General features: G+C 51.8%; 1 pseudogene across 1 annotated transcript in view; it reads left to right on the plus strand.

Moving 5' to 3' along the window:
* The window catches only part of LOC146808618 (immunoglobulin superfamily member 1-like), a 364,489-nt pseudogene that overhangs the window by 123,527 nt on the left and 225,313 nt on the right, over nucleotides 1-15,649 (plus strand). The window contains exon 6 of the transcript XR_014967581.1: nucleotides 8,809-9,099. The product of XR_014967581.1 is annotated as an immunoglobulin superfamily member 1-like (transcript). The remainder of the gene's footprint in view (nucleotides 1-8,808; nucleotides 9,100-15,649) is intronic.

A 15,649-nucleotide genomic window follows, 5' to 3' on the forward strand; every position in this document is an offset into this window, starting at 1 on the left:
CCCCTGTTCTGGGGGTGTGGGGGGGTTAACGGTCGCCTTTACCGCCATTGATGAGCAAGTGGTAAATGGAAGCTGGGGGAGGCGCTGGGCTTGGGTGGCGGGAGCAGGGTATGGAGGGGAGGGCAGGGAGGACAGAGAGAAAGATACCCCTGCATGGCAGAACACGACGCTTCCTCCTTGCTGGAAACGGTGCTCGGGTGGGGGTGGGGGTGGGAGCAGGGTATGGAGGGCAGGGGAGGGCAGAGAGAAAGATTCCCCTGCATGGCAGAACACGACGCTTCCTCCTTGCTGGAAACGGTTCTCGGGTGGGGGTGGGGACACAGGCTTGGCTGCCCTGCAGTTTTAGTGGCTGGGATCTAAGGCTGGTAACATGTTGTCTGGTTTCCTACATCAGGTGCAGGAACACCAGGCCAGGTATGATGAGGGTCAGTAGCCTCCCGGCCGGAGACAGAGCCCGCCTGACCCATAATGAGGGCCTAAGGGTGGTCCGAGAGCTCTGCAGCAAATGCTATGGGGTACCCTGTCTGATAGTGTCTGGCTCCACATGCCTTATTTATAAAGAGGCGGACCTTATATTTCCCTCAATAGCGACCCCATCGGCTCAGTCAAAGGAACGTTTCTACCGATAGCCAAACAGAGCAGAGGCCGTCGAAGCGATGACGTCACACTCCCCGTCCTGCGTAGAGTGGATGGTGTGACGTCATCACAACCAGGGAAGAGCGGCAGAGATGAACGCCCAACAGTGGGCACCACAAGCTGGGAGGAAACGTCCGCAGTGGGGGGGTCATGCGTTTCTTCATTTACAGAAACAAACACCCACTTTAGGAGTTTGTTTTTGAAAAACAAATCTTTAGTGTTGGACAAGCCACATGAAGGGCTTGCTCCCTCCCCGCATGACAGGGCCCGAGCCCCGGCCCTCCAGGTGTTACCCACAGAAGCAACCCGCACCCCGTCTCAAGACGGGACTCCTGCCCCCGGACATCTCTGTATCATGGGGCCGAACCACTACCGGCTCCCTCGCCCGGCCCGGCCGCCATCTTGGACACTGCACCACGAGGCCGCGTGGCCTCAGCTCGACCCTAACCCCGGGCCTGGCCAAGCACCACCATCCACCCAGGAGGTGAACGGACCACTTGGCAGGTCAATGGGAGAAAGAGGTGTCGATGGCTCTCCCCCGCCAGGTGCCGATCGCCCCCCAGCTCCCCCGGGCGCTGGCTCCACCCCCCTGCTGGGTGTCTAGACTCCCTCGTCCCGGACCTCCCGACCTCCAAGTGCGAGGGTCCGGACATCAAAGGGCGCCAGACCTATAACTGGGGCAGCTCCAGAGCAGGAAGTTAGTTGTATCCTGGAGTCGAGAGACACCGTGAAGAACTCATCCTTGACGGACTACCGGCGCTGCCGTAGCCCGGCCTTGTGAACTGTCATCCTGCCTGCTGGCGCTGCCGCGGCCTTCGGCATCATTCATCCTCGTCGGGACCTGCTGGCGCTGCCGCGGACCGTTGTAACTACCATCCTCGTCGGGACCTGCTGGCGCTGCCGCGGACCGTTGTAACTACCATCCTCACCGGGACCTGCTTGCGCTGCCGCGGACCGTGTAACTACCACCTTCACCGGGACCTGCTGGCGCTGCCGCGGCCCGTCCATCTAGAACGCCGAGCTCGAGGATTGTGAGCTATCCATCATATCATCGCATCTACCAGATTGGTAACAAGACTGTCCCGCTACCCCCTTTTCCCAACCAAGAGACTAGAATCAAGGGGACCCCTGAGTCCTGACCTCCTTGTACCATTCTATCGTACCTAAAGATTGCTTATAAAGAACGTTGAACCTTATCATTGTGTGGTGTACATCAGTGGGGGAGGGAAGTTATTCGTCTGTACGATCGCTGGAGACGGCTCTCCCCGGAGACCTCTCCCCTTGTCCTCGGCCGACCCTCCCGGTCCGTCTAACATTGGTGGCCAGCGGCGCGATCCGAATCAACGCGTAATCGTACAGAGAGTAGCTCACCCCACGACGAAACCACGATGACAACCAAAGAGAGCGGATCCACCGAGAAATTCCAAATGGAGAAATTGGAAGAGTACAGCCATCGTGAGTTGAAACAATTCTGCATTGAACTAGGCATTGCTACCACCGGTCTGAGTACTAAAGACGATTTCAAGCACGCCATTGAGTCGTGGGCAGAAACCGGAGCCGCCAGACCCCCGGACCAAAACATTGCAGCATCAGAAAGGAACACCACGGCTCCCGAGGAGCGAAGAACGGGCCTCTCGCAGGAAGAGATTCAAGAGAGAGAAAAGAACAGACTACATGAGTTAGAAATGGCACGGCTCAAAATGGACGGTGAACTAAAATTAGCCGAACAAAAACTGAACCTAGAACATTTGCGGCTCCGAGAAGAACGGGAAGAAAAACAGAGGCAGAGAGAGCTCGAAGAAAAGAGATTAGCGTACGAACACGAGCGCAAACTGGCAGAAATAGACCTACGGAAGCAGAACAAAGAACTGGAGGTGCCCGAGCAACCGCGCACCCCAGGAGCGACAGAAAAGAAAGTCCACATCCCCAAGGATGTCGTTCGAGAGTATTTCCGAGAGGACGACATACAACAGTGGTTCAAGGCCTACGAGATCGCCATGACCTCCCACCGGATCGATCGAAGTGACTGGGGAGCCGGTCTATGGGGGAGGTTCGTCAATGAAGGCCGCGATGCCCTGTTACAGCTCCCAGACCATCTGATGTCATCCTATGACCACATGAAGGCTGCCCTCCTCACCCGATATGGGCTCACACCCGAAATGTACCGCCAGAGGTTCCGAGACTGCACCCGGATCCCGGGTACAACTTGGGTGGAATACGTCAACTATTTCAGCCGAGCCTTCGAGGGTTGGATCAAGGGAAGCCACGTAACGACCTACGAGCAACTTTTTAATCTCATGGTGTGGGAGCACCTCTCTAACAACTGCTTCGTCGAGCTCAGGCAGCACCTCCTCGACAGTAAATTGACTGACCCACGGCAACTCGCCGCCGAAGCTGACCGGTGGGAAAGCACCCGAGTAGGCCGGAGAGGGCCGCACGAACAGAACCGGAACAACCAAGGTCAGCACCGTCCCCGAGGAGGAGGAGGAGGCCAGGGACGAGGAAGAGACACCGTCCCGGCCGCTCCCGCTGCCAGCACCCCGCCCCCGGCCAGCCGGGGCAACCCCCCGATGCGCCCGGGGTTCCGAGCCAATGTCACGTGTCACCGATGCCAGCGAGTCGGCCACTACGCCAGTGACCCGAACTGTCCACAGAACCAAACTCCGAGACCCCGCCAGGTAGCTGCCGCCGCCCTGGGGGGAGAACAAATCTCCGAAGGACAGGAAGAATACGAACAGGAACAACAAGAGTGGGAACCGGCCGCCATGGTTCTAGCGTGCCTAGGGGGAAGAGACATGGTCCCGCGGGCTCCCCTACCCGCCAACACCAGAAAATATAGCCAGTGGGTGAACATTAATGGACGCAGGGCCGAAGCACTACGTGACTCGGGGGCCAGTGTGACGGCCGTCCGCTGTCACCTGGTAAAACCAGAGCAGATCCTGCCGAACATTCTCTGCCCCGTCCGTTCAGCCGACAATTCGGAGAGTCTATGTCGGATGGCCTGCGTCCCCTTCGAATGGGGAGGAGTCTCCGGCATGTTGAAGGTGACGGTCCGAGATGATGCCCCCGTGGACTGTCTCCTAGGGAATGATCTTGAGAGTTCCCCGTGGGCCGCCGTAGAAAGAAAAGAGCACCTGGGGATGTTGGGCCTCCCGGACTGGGCGTGCGTAACCACCCGGTCCATGGCCGCCCGTGCCATCCCCCGACCAGAAGAACCAGAATGGCCAGCACCTCCTCCCCCGATCGCTCCAGTAGAGGACACCGACCATACCGACCCCCCAGAGCAAACCCCCGAAGGGCTCGCTCAGCCCCAGGACCTTCCCGACCTGGCTCAGTGGCGTCAAGAAGGGGGGCCCACCCAGGAACAGTTCTGTCAAGAGCAGAAGACCTGTCCCTCCCTCGAGGGACTCCGCCAGCAAGCCCTCGCCCAGAACGCAGGGGACACCACCGGAGCCCATTGGATCTATTGGGACAACGACCTATTGTACAGTGAACAGAGAATCGCGGAGTTAGGTTCCAGTCGAGTGCTGGTGGTGCCCCTCCGTTTTAGAGACTTCCTGTTAAATTTGGCCCACGATGTCCCTCTGGCTGGACACCTGGGCCAGGACAAAACCTACAGTCGCCTGGTGACACACTTTTTCTGGCCAAAGATGAGAAACGACGTCCTCAACCACTGCCGGTCCTGCCCCACGTGCCAGGCCAGCGGGAAGAGCGGCCGCAAACTCAAAGCACCTCTGCAACCCTTCCCAGTTGTCACCACCCCGTTCGAGAGGGTGGGAATAGACATTGTGGGGCCCCTGGACCCCCGTACAGCACAAGGACATCGGTTCATCCTGGTACTGGTGGACCACGCCACCCGCTACCCCGAGGCTGTGCCCCTGCGAACTGTAACAGCCCCGGTGGTCGGCCGGGCCTTAATGGGGATCTTCTCCCGGGTGGGCTTCCCCCGAGAAGTCGTCAGCGACAGAGGCACAAACTTTATTTCGAAATATATGAGGTCCCTCTGCCAACAGTGCGGGGTCACCTACCGATTCACGACCCCCTATCACCCTCAAGGAAACGGACTAGTCGAGCGGTTCAACCGCACGCTCAAGGGAATGATTGGGGGGTTGGAAGAGCCCCTCCGTCGCCAGTGGGATGTGCTACTTCCGTGCCTCCTCTTCGCATATCGAGAAGTCCCCCAGAAGTCCCTCGGCTTTAGCCCTTTCGAACTCTTGTACGGGCACCCTGTGCGAGGGCCCCTCAGCCTAGTCAAAGAAGGTTGGGAGATGGCCCCCCTAAAGAACCCTCCAGACGTCTTCAAGTACCTCCTGACTCTACGCAATCAGACCAGGCGATTCAGAGAGATGGCGAAAGCGAACCTTGAGGCCAGTCAGGAGGACATGAAAAAATGGTACGATCAAAATGCCTCCTCCATCGAATTCGAACCTGGCCAGCAAGTGTGGGTGATGTCCCCCACCGAACCATGTGCCTTGCAGGACAAGTGGACGGGGCCCTTCAAAGTTGTCGAGCGCAAGAGCCCCGTCACCTATCTCATCGATATGGAATCCCCACGGAACCCCCTCCGAGTCCTCCACACCAACAGACTCAAGCCCCACTTTGTGCGCTCGGAGCTCAGCCTCCTGATGGCTACAGACAGTGGAGCGGAAGAAGACTCCGAGCCTCTCCCTGATCTCCTGAAGACTCGCGAGAAAGATGGTTCCGTGGACGGGGTCCGACTCTCAGATGCCCTCACCCCGGAACAGCGCCGAGGCTGCCGGGACCTCCTGCTGCAGTTTGCGACCCTGTTTTCCCTCACCCCAGGGGTCACCCCCTGGTGCTTGCACGACGTGGACACTGGGGACAGTCCCCCTATCAGACACCGGGCGTACCGCGTACCAGATCGGGTACGGGCCTGCATCCAAGAGGAGGTATCAAAGATGCTCACGCTCGGGGTCATCGAGCCCTCGGACAGCCCCTGGGCCAGCCCGGTCGTGCTGGTCCCCAAAGCTGCTGCCCCCGGCACCACTCCTGAGCTCCGATTCTGCGTCGACTATCGGGGCTTGAATGCTGTCACCAGAACCGACGCTCATCCCATCCCCCGAGCGGATGAACTGATCGACCGCATGGGGGCGGCCCGCTACCTCAGCATCTTCGACCTGACAGCGGGCTACTGGCAGATCGGTCTCACACCCCGGGCCCAAGAACGATCCGCCTTTTCTACCCCCGATGGCCACTACCACTTCAAAGTCATGCCATTCGGCATGAAGAATGCCCCAGCTACTTTTCAGCGACTGGTGAACCAGGTCTTGGTGGGACTTGGGGAGTTCAGCGCCGCCTACCTGGACGATATCGCTGTGTACAGCCGCCACTGGTCCGACCACCTCCACCACCTCCGAGAGGTCCTGCAGGCCCTCCAACGGGCCGGCCTCACAGTCAAGGCCGGCAAGTGCCAAATTGGTCAGGGGTCCGTGACCTATCTCGGACACCAGGTGGGAAGCGGCCTGGTGGCCCCTCTACAACTCAAGATCGCTGCCATCCAGTCCTGGCAGCCTCCAGTCACGCAGACCGAGGTCCGAGCATTCTTGGGGCTCACCGGCTACTACCGGCGGTTCGCGAGGGACTATGGCAGCATTGTGGGGTCCCTCACGGGACTCACATCCAAAAACCACCCGAAGAAGGTCAACTGGACCCCAGACTGTCAAGCGGCCTTCGAGAAGCTGAAAGCCGCCATGTGCACTGCCCCTGTGCTCCAGGCCCCCGACTACAGTCGGGAATTCATCGTACAAACAGATGCCTCCGACCATGGCATCGGGGCGGTCCTCTCCCAGTTGAACTCCGAGGGACTTGACCAACCGGTGGCCTTCATCAGCAGACGCCTCCTGGCCCGAGAACAGCGCTGGAGCACTATCGAGAGGGAGGCCTTCGCAGTGGTGTGGGCCCTCAAAAAGCTCCGGCCCTATCTCTTCGGTACCCACTTCCGGGTGCAAACAGATCATCGGCCCCTGCAGTGGCTAATGCAGATGCGGGGGGAAAACCCCAAACTATTGCGTTGGTCCATCTCCCTGCAGGGGATGGACTTCACTGTGGAACATCGACCGGGCCAAGACCACGCCAACGCGGATGGCCTGTCACGCTTTTTCCGCCTCGACGAGGAGAGTCCCCAAGAGGATGGGTGACTCTCCCCGCCTTCAGCTGGGGGGGACGCATGTTGGACAGGCCACATGAAGGGCTTGCTCCCTCCCCGCATGACAGGGCCCGAGCCCCGGCCCTCCAGGTGTTACCCACAGACGCAACCCGCACCCCGTCTCAAGACGGGACTCCTGCCCCCGGACATCTCTGTATCATGGGGCCGAACCACTACCGGCTCCCTCGCCCGGCCCGGCCGCCATCTTGGACACTGCACCACGAGGCCGCGTGGCCTCAGCTCAACCCTAACCCCGGGCCTGGCCAAGCCCCGACATCCCGGCACCACCATCCACCCAGGAGGTGAACGGACCACTTGGCAGGTCAATGGGAGAAAGAGGTGTCGATGGCTCTCCCCCGCCAGGTGCCGATCGCCCCCCAGCTCCCCCGGGCGCTGGCTCCACCCCCCTGCTGGGTGTCTAGACTCCCTCGTCCCGGACCTCCCGACCTCCAAGTGCGAGGGTCCGGACATCAAAGGGCGCCAGACCTATAACTGGGGCAGCTCCAGAGCAGGAAGTTAGTTGTATCCTGGAGTCGAGAGACACCGTGAAGAACTCATCCTTGACGGACTACCGGCGCTGCCGTAGCCCGGCCTTGTGAACTGTCATCCTGCCTGCTGGCGCTGCCGCGGCCTTCGGCATCATTCATCCTCGTCGGGACCTGCTGGCGCTGCCGCGGACCGTTGTAACTACCATCCTCGTCGGGACCTGCTGGCGCTGCCGCGGACCGTTGTAACTACCATCCTCACCGGGACCTGCTGGCGCTGCCGCGGACCGTGTAACTACCACCTTCACCGGGACCTGCTGGCGCTGCCGCGGCCCGTCCATCTAGAACGCCGAGCTCGAGGATTGTGAGCTATCCATCATATCATCGCATCTACCAGATTGGTAACAAGACTGTCCCGCTACCCCCTTTTCCCAACCAAGAGACTAGAATCAAGGGGACCCCTGAGTCCTGACCTCCTTGTACCATTCTATCGTACCTAAAGATTGCTTATAAAGAACGTTGAACCTTATCATTGTGTGGTGTACATCAGTGGGGGAGGGAAGTTATTCGTCTGTACGATCGCTGGAGACGGCTCTCCCCGGAGACCTCTCCCCTTGTCCTCGGCCGACCCTCCCGGTCCGTCTAACATTTAGCAAACGTTTGGTGAGGAGCTGTCAGAGCTGCAGTGACCATCTACCAAGTCCATGGGTCCGGGGCCGGGATTGTATCTTGGAGACCGGGCGCTGTTCCCTCAGGGCGACGAGGTAAGTATATCCATCGGCCTGGGGAAGGTTCCGACCGCCAAGTGGCAGTTAGGCTGATGGGCATTTATAAAGCACTGGCAGCAACCACTGTTCTGGCGACTCCTGGCAGTGCCATCTGCAGGTTGGTGCACGGCTGGTGGCACAGACTAGCACCAAACAGTATTCTTTATTTATTTTCAAAAGAAATAAGATTTTTTTTTTAATATAAAAAGGTAATACCACCCTCCCCAGGGGAGTCATTTCGCATGGCAGGGGGGGCATTATTTGTATTTTGCGATCCCTCACTGCCGGCGATTGCTTGGCAATGACAAACTTTAAAAATATTACTACATGTCCGCCCATCCTGATTGGGTGGGTGGACATGGAGCCATTTCTCCGACACCCCTTACTCTGTCAGTCTGTCAGGGAGGGTTGATTATGGCAGTGCCAGGGTGATTACCACCCCAAAGCCAAGCCAATGGGCCGGGCGACCTTCATGCTGGCGGTATGTATACTCTGCCGTGATGAGGAACACATACATCGTGCCCCTAGTGTCTGTTATACCAGTAGTCCTGGGCAGAGCTTAGTGTAAGTGAAGAACAAAAGAAGTGACGCTGAAGAAAGTGTCTCCATTTGTAGTTGGCAAGTGGACTGTCTTATCTGGAGGACTGTGGTGTGAAATGTGGCAAAGTGGCTATGAGGCAATATTCACAGAAAGCGCCACGGTGTCATCAGATTCGTATTCTAAGAGCTATCTCACACTCTTGCTGCATTTCAGACCAGCCAGTGGCCCCCACCATCTCTTACCAGCCCCTATTCCCTGTGTTCGTCGCTGGAGAAGCTTTGATATTGCGGTGCGAGTCCTTCGGCGCTGCCACAGTCCTTGGATAGCGCTTCTACCACGCCGGCAGAGAGGTTGCCCACTGGTCGGGCCCGGCGCCAGGCATCTTTGAGATTCCCACAGTGCGCCCAGATCAGCAGGGCCCATATTCATGCATGTACTGGACACAACAGGCGGGGAGAGAGATTCCTTCTCTTCAGAGTCCTGCAGCTCTCATATATGTCATAGGTAAGTGTGTCCACCAATCGCAATCACTGTAACATCCAGTTGTGTGCCGCAGGCTTTAAAACAATGAGTGGCATTATTCTCACGCATTAAAGGGTCGTATGTATTGTTTCAGCTGCACCTGTTCTGAGTAAAGTAATCAAATGTTAACACTCATATCCAAAGCTTTGGCTTCCCTAGCAGAGATAGTATCAAGGAGCACACTCATGTCCAAAGCTTTGGCTTCCCTAGCAGAGATGGTATCAAGGAGCACACTCATATCCAAAGCTTTGGCTTCCCTAGCAGAGATAGTATCAAGGAGCACACTAATATCTGAAGCTTTGGCTTCCCTAGCAGAGATGGTATCAAGGAGCACACTCATGTCCAAAGCTTTGGCTTCCCTAGCAGAGATGGTATCAAGGGGCACACTCATATCCAAAGCTTTGGCTTCCCTAGCAGAGATGGTATCTGTTAAGACGGTACCCAATGATCCGAGGAACACAGGATTGAGGTTAGGTACTTATTTATTTCAGTTGGTAACCTGCGTGGATAAAGCGATGCTCACCCTAAGCCAGCTATTCTCCAACTGTCTCATACAGAATCCCCGAGGCTCCAGGTGGAACGTGGAATGCACTACACATAATGCTCCACACTCCATGCCATGAGAGCATCTACATAGTTAGGATTACAACACATCCTCCCTCTTATACAATCAAAAAATGAAAAGGAAAGAAGAACACACCTAGCAATGAATAGGAGCAAAAGTACATAAGTTATAATGAGATAAAAACAAAAAGGAAGACTAATAAAACACATACTCCAACACTTTCCAAACTACACAGTACAAATAATGCTTCAAGCATATGTTATCATTTAACAATTTTTTTTTGAAAGAATTAACAAATAATAGATTAAGTTAAGTACATATATAATCCTTCAAGTAGCTTGGAGGAAAACGACCTCTAACATGTCTTACTTCTCTAGCAGCAGGGACATTTGGTTCCACCTCATATGGAACGGCAGAAGCGTCACCACCACCCCCTTGCCTTCCCAAAAGAGTGGAACCGCTAGCACAAGAGCTATTCATGAGATCACTGTCTGACATCGATAAAAAAATATTGCTGGAACTAGAATTTTGTACCTCATCCCTGACCTTGGCACCTGCACAACTTTTCTGGTACAGGGCAACACGTCTATAATTCCATTTGTCTCCATTCTCTAGAATAACCCCATAAGGTAAAGTGTGTTTAACTTTGTAAGGTCCCAAAAATTTTGAGCAACGTGTACCCGGTCTACCACTACGTACTTTCACCCAATCACCTGAAGTAATACGTTTCTCTGCTTTCTTATCAGTACCCCCACCTTGTGGAAGGTCAACAGCAGGAATATCAATGGAAGTAGAATCTCCCAAGACAATATCCTTCATCCAAGTGGGAACCAATTTGGTTTTGGGAAGCCTACCACGCATCATTTCAAAAGGTGTCTTACCAGTCACTCCATGCACACTTGAGCGATAGGCCCATAGCATTTCAGAGACCAAACAACTGACCTCCCTCCCACTGGACCTAGCCATTTGGATGGCACCTTTGATAAGACGGTTAGCCCTCTCAACCATGCCATTGCCTTGTGGAATATACAGAGAGGTACAAATGTGCTTAATACCAAAAGAACCCAAAAACGTTTGCATTTCATCAGATGTCAATTGGGTACCATTATCCGTAACCAATTTTGATGGTATGCCTTCCTCCCCACAAATTTCTTTCAAGGCATTGATGGCAGTTAAGGAAGTAATATCTTTTAAAAACTTAACTATTAGCCACTTAGTATGGACATCTATGACTACTAAGGCAAAGCGCAAACTTTCTCTGAGACCATTCATAGGTCCAATGAAGTCTAAGCATATAGTATGCCATGGTTGACCTGGATCAGTTATGTGGCCCATGGAAGCTTGAGCTCCTACCTTCAGACGCTTGTCACTTTCCTTGCAAATTTCACAATTCACAACCCAAGAATCTACGTCAGAGTCCATTCCAGGCCACCACCAATTCATCCTCAACCTTTTCTTTGTTCTGGTTTGACCTAAGTGTCCTTCATGCGCTAGACCGATTAAATTGCGTCTTAAAGCTACAGGTGGAATGAATAACTCCCCTCGCATGATAATGACATCGCCACAAACAGATAGCTCATCTAGAACCTTGGTGTATGGTCTGATGGAAGGGGAAACTGAGCTTTCTCTTCTATTACCTAATAGGATTAATCGTTTAAGATCCAACATGGAACTATCAGTAGACATCTCCTTGATCCAATCAGCTTTGGTTAAGGCTTGAGAATCGAAAACACTTAACACATCCTGAACAGACGCAACTGCTCCTTCTCTCTGACTCTTCAGAACTGCACTTCTATCAACTGTCTCCCAGTCAAGAGACAATCTCGATAAACAGTCGGCTTGCACATTTCTCCAACCTTGTATATACTCTATATTGTAGCAATACTCTTGTAATTGAGATGCTAACCTGGCTAATCTCGCTGAGCACTTGGCGGCACCTCCCGGTAGCAATACCTTGATGAGAGGTTTGTGATCCGATTTAAGGGTAAATTTGGAGCCCCACAAATAGGTTCTAAAATACTCACAGCCCCAAGCAGCCGCCAATGTCTCACGTTCTATGACTGAATAATTTTTCTCAGAATTAGTCAGTGTTCTGGATGCAAACGCTACTGTCTTCTCATGACCATTGTGCAGTTGAGCTAAGACTGCTCCTAAACCAGTGGCACTGGCATCTACTGTCAGTACAGATTGACGCTTAATATCAAAAGGTGTGAGAAAACCTGCCTCACAAATCCTTTTCTTTATGTCATCAAAGCTTATTTGTTGATCTGTACCCCAAACAAAGACAACTCCTTTCTTTAACAAAGATCTCATACTGGCTGTCTTAGTAGAAAAGTCCTTGACAAACTTTGAATAATATTCAATGAGTCCTAGGAAGGACCTCAGTTTGTCCTTATCCAAGGGAATGGGAGCTAAGCGAATAGCGTCTAATAGGTTTTGTTTGGGTTTTACCCCCAGATCCGATATCTCATACCCTAGATAATCAACTTTGTCAACAAAGAATTTACATTTCTCACGTCTAAGGGTTAAGCCAGATTCATTGATTCTGCATAGCGCTTCTCTAAGTGCATAGTTGTGTTGGTCTACAGTGTCACCAAAGATTAAGATGTCGTCCTGAAAGTAAACTATGTTTTTAACATTTTTAAACAAAACATTCATCATTCTTTGGAAGATGCTAGCGGCAGAACAAAGACCAAATGGCATCCTGGTACACTGAAAAATGCCCTCCATAGTGATAAAGGCTGTGAGTGGCTTAGATTCATCATGTAACTTAATCTGATGATACGCATTTTTTAAATCCAATTTGGAAAAGAATTTACCACCACTTAAAGCCAGAATCAACTCATTAATGTTCGGTAGAGGAAATGTATCAACTACCACATTTTGATTAAGCGACCTCAGGTCAATGCAAAATCTGAATTTTCCATCCGATTTTTCAGTGATAACTACCGGAGAAACCCACAAAGAACTCTCCACTGGTTCTATAACCCCAGACGTGATCATGTCCTGCAACATGTCTTTAACCGCTTCTCTAGCAACTAGGGGTGTTCTACGCACTTTATGTTGTACAGGAACGGCATTTAACTTTAGAATTATCTTGTGTACATAACCTTTAAAACAGCCTAGTTCATCCCTGAAAACATCTTTCGCTTCTTCTAAGATTTTCTCCAATGATGGGTTCTCAATTACCATTACTTGAGTAGGAGCTCTGGGATCAACTACAATTGAGAGATCATACTGGTGCATCCATCCTAGAATGGGTGGCCCCTCAGTGGCAACATATACTTTGCCTTGTACAGATCTGCCACTAAACTCTATGGTAGAATTCATGTAACCTAACAAGTGTATTGTTTCTCCTTGATAGCCCCCAGGATTAATATCCTTGGGTAACAGAGAAACTTCCGACCAGGACATATTGTATGTATCCTTTGGAATGATGGTGTACATGGACCCACAGTCCACCATCAATTGTACCGGTTTCCCATTAATAAGAAAATCTGCTTTGGGTCTATTCCTTCTACCTTCATGTTCGTTGATGCTCAATATATTGTCAGCTGGATCATCAACACTTAAGATCTTATCAATATGTTGGATGGGTACATTACCTACGCAGGATGGATCAGTGTTAGAAGACGTTGCCATAGTATTATCTTCTATAATAGCAACTCTTTGTTTGAAAGACTGTTTGCACATATTAGAAAAATGCCCGTTACGACCGCATTTTTTGCACATTTTACCCACTGCTGGACATTTGGTATAATCTGCATTGTGAAACGAGCTCCCACATCTGTAACACTGCCTAATTTGTTGTCTACCCTTTTGCGAAGCTCTACCTGATCTAAACACTGCAGCAACCTCAGATTCATCTTTAGATACAATAGATACGCTGTCTGACATATTTTCTTGTCTTTTGGTTAATTCTCGCATACAGTATTGGGATTGTTCAAGGACCTTTGCAATATCTATTGCATCTTTTAAAGACGGATTTTTTGCTGCCCAAAGTCGCTCTTGTGTTTTCTTACATTTGCACTGTACAATCAGTTGGTCACGGACTAACTCATCCGTCATTGCACCAAAGTTGCACTTCAAGGATAGTTCACGAAGTTTAGATACAAAGTCATCTACAGATTGGTTTTCTTCTTGCTTGTGCGTGTAGAAATGATACCTATTCATAACTATGTTGATTTCCTTAGCAAATCTGATCTCCAGACGTTTCTTTGCTTCAACATAAACGTCTTCAATAGCATTCCCGTTAGGTAAGGTAGCAAGAGGAAGGTATTTAAAAATTCGTTGACCTTCCTTGCCAAGGTTGTTCAATAAAAGTGCCTTCTTCCTTACAGCACTGAACTTAGCCCCATCAAGTGCATCAATGTAGTTCTCAAACATGGGTAACCAGTCTTCCCATTCAATGGGTAATGGTCCCGAAGAAGCCAGAAAAATTGGCGGTGAAATAATTGAGCCCTGTGACTCCATTACTGAAATACTGTTAAACAAGGATTCTCAAAATCAAATTAAAATGAGCAGAATCTTCTCTACTAGTAAGTAAAATATTCAGCAGTACATGAGAATCACTAAAAACTCCAAGCGATCAATATATTTTCCAAACTTGTGAAGAACAGATATTCACCCAAACCCAATTTAGTTAAACAGTACCTCAAAAATAGAGAAGAGATCTCGATTTGCGATCGCCGTTAAAAACAAAAGTAAAGCGATTGCGATGATGGTAAAACGATTGAAGGAACACTTCCAGAAGTACTTTACTAAAATGGCCGCCGACGTCGTTTTGACGTGATTTCTATGGGCGATAGGGCTTGTTACAGCATCTTGAGTCCTTGTTTCGCCAGGAAGATGGGCTCAAAGGATCCAGCTCGAGACACACCAATCTTCGCGCGCTGGAGTGCTCGCGCAAGTCGTGACTCGAGCACAAACACTGACCAACTGTCGTCCTCTGCTCCCAAAACACAGAATCTCTCCTACCGGCACCAACTCGACATCCGGAGAGAAACTGGCGGAGTCCTCCTGACAGACAAAGATCGCGTTGCTTCAAATTGGATGTCTGCTTTCTTCACGGACGCTTGTAGCGTGGATTCTGAGCCGCTACCACAGCAGGAACGCTGGCCAACTCGTCGCCAATGTTAAGACGGTACCCAATGATCCGAGGAACACAGGATTGAGGTTAGGTACTTATTTATTTCAGTTGGTAACCTGCGTGGATAAAGCGATGCTCACCCTAAGCCAGCTATTCTCCAACTGTCTCATACAGAATCCCCGAGGCTCCAGGTGGAACGTGGAATGCACTACACATAATGCTCCACACTCCATGCCATGAGAGCATCTACATAGTTAGGATTACAACAGTATCAAGGAGCACACTCATATCCAAAGCTTTGGCTTCCCTAGCAGAGATAGTATGAAGGAGCACACTCATATCCAAAGCTTTGGCTTCCCTAGCAGAGATAGTATCAAGGAGCACACTCATATCCAAAGCTTTGGCTTCCCTAGCAGAGATAGTATGAAGGAGCACACTCATATCCAAAGCTTTGGCTTCCCTAGCAGAGATGGTATCAAGGAGCACACTCATATCCAAAGCTTTGGCTTCCCTAGCAGAGATAGTATCAAGGAGCACACTCATATCCAAAGCTTTGGCTTCCCTAGCAGAGATAGTATCAAGGAGCACACTCATATCCAAAGCTTTGGCTTCCCCAGCAGAGATAGTATGAAGGAGCACACTCATATCCAAAGCTTTGGCTTCCCTAGCAGAGATAGTATGAAGGAGCACACTCATATCCAAAGCTTTGGCTTCCCTAGCAGAGATAGTATCAAGGAGCACACTCATATCCAAAGCTTTGGCTTCCCTAGCAGAGATAGTATGAAGGAGCACACTCATATCCAAAGCTTTGGCTTCCCTAGCAGAGATGGTATCAAGGAGCACACTCATATCCAAAGCTTTGGCTTCCCTAGCAGAGA

This window comes from Triturus cristatus, chromosome 8, assembly GCF_964204655.1.
Source record: "Triturus cristatus chromosome 8, aTriCri1.1, whole genome shotgun sequence".
Taxonomy (NCBI): domain Eukaryota; kingdom Metazoa; phylum Chordata; class Amphibia; order Caudata; family Salamandridae; genus Triturus; species Triturus cristatus.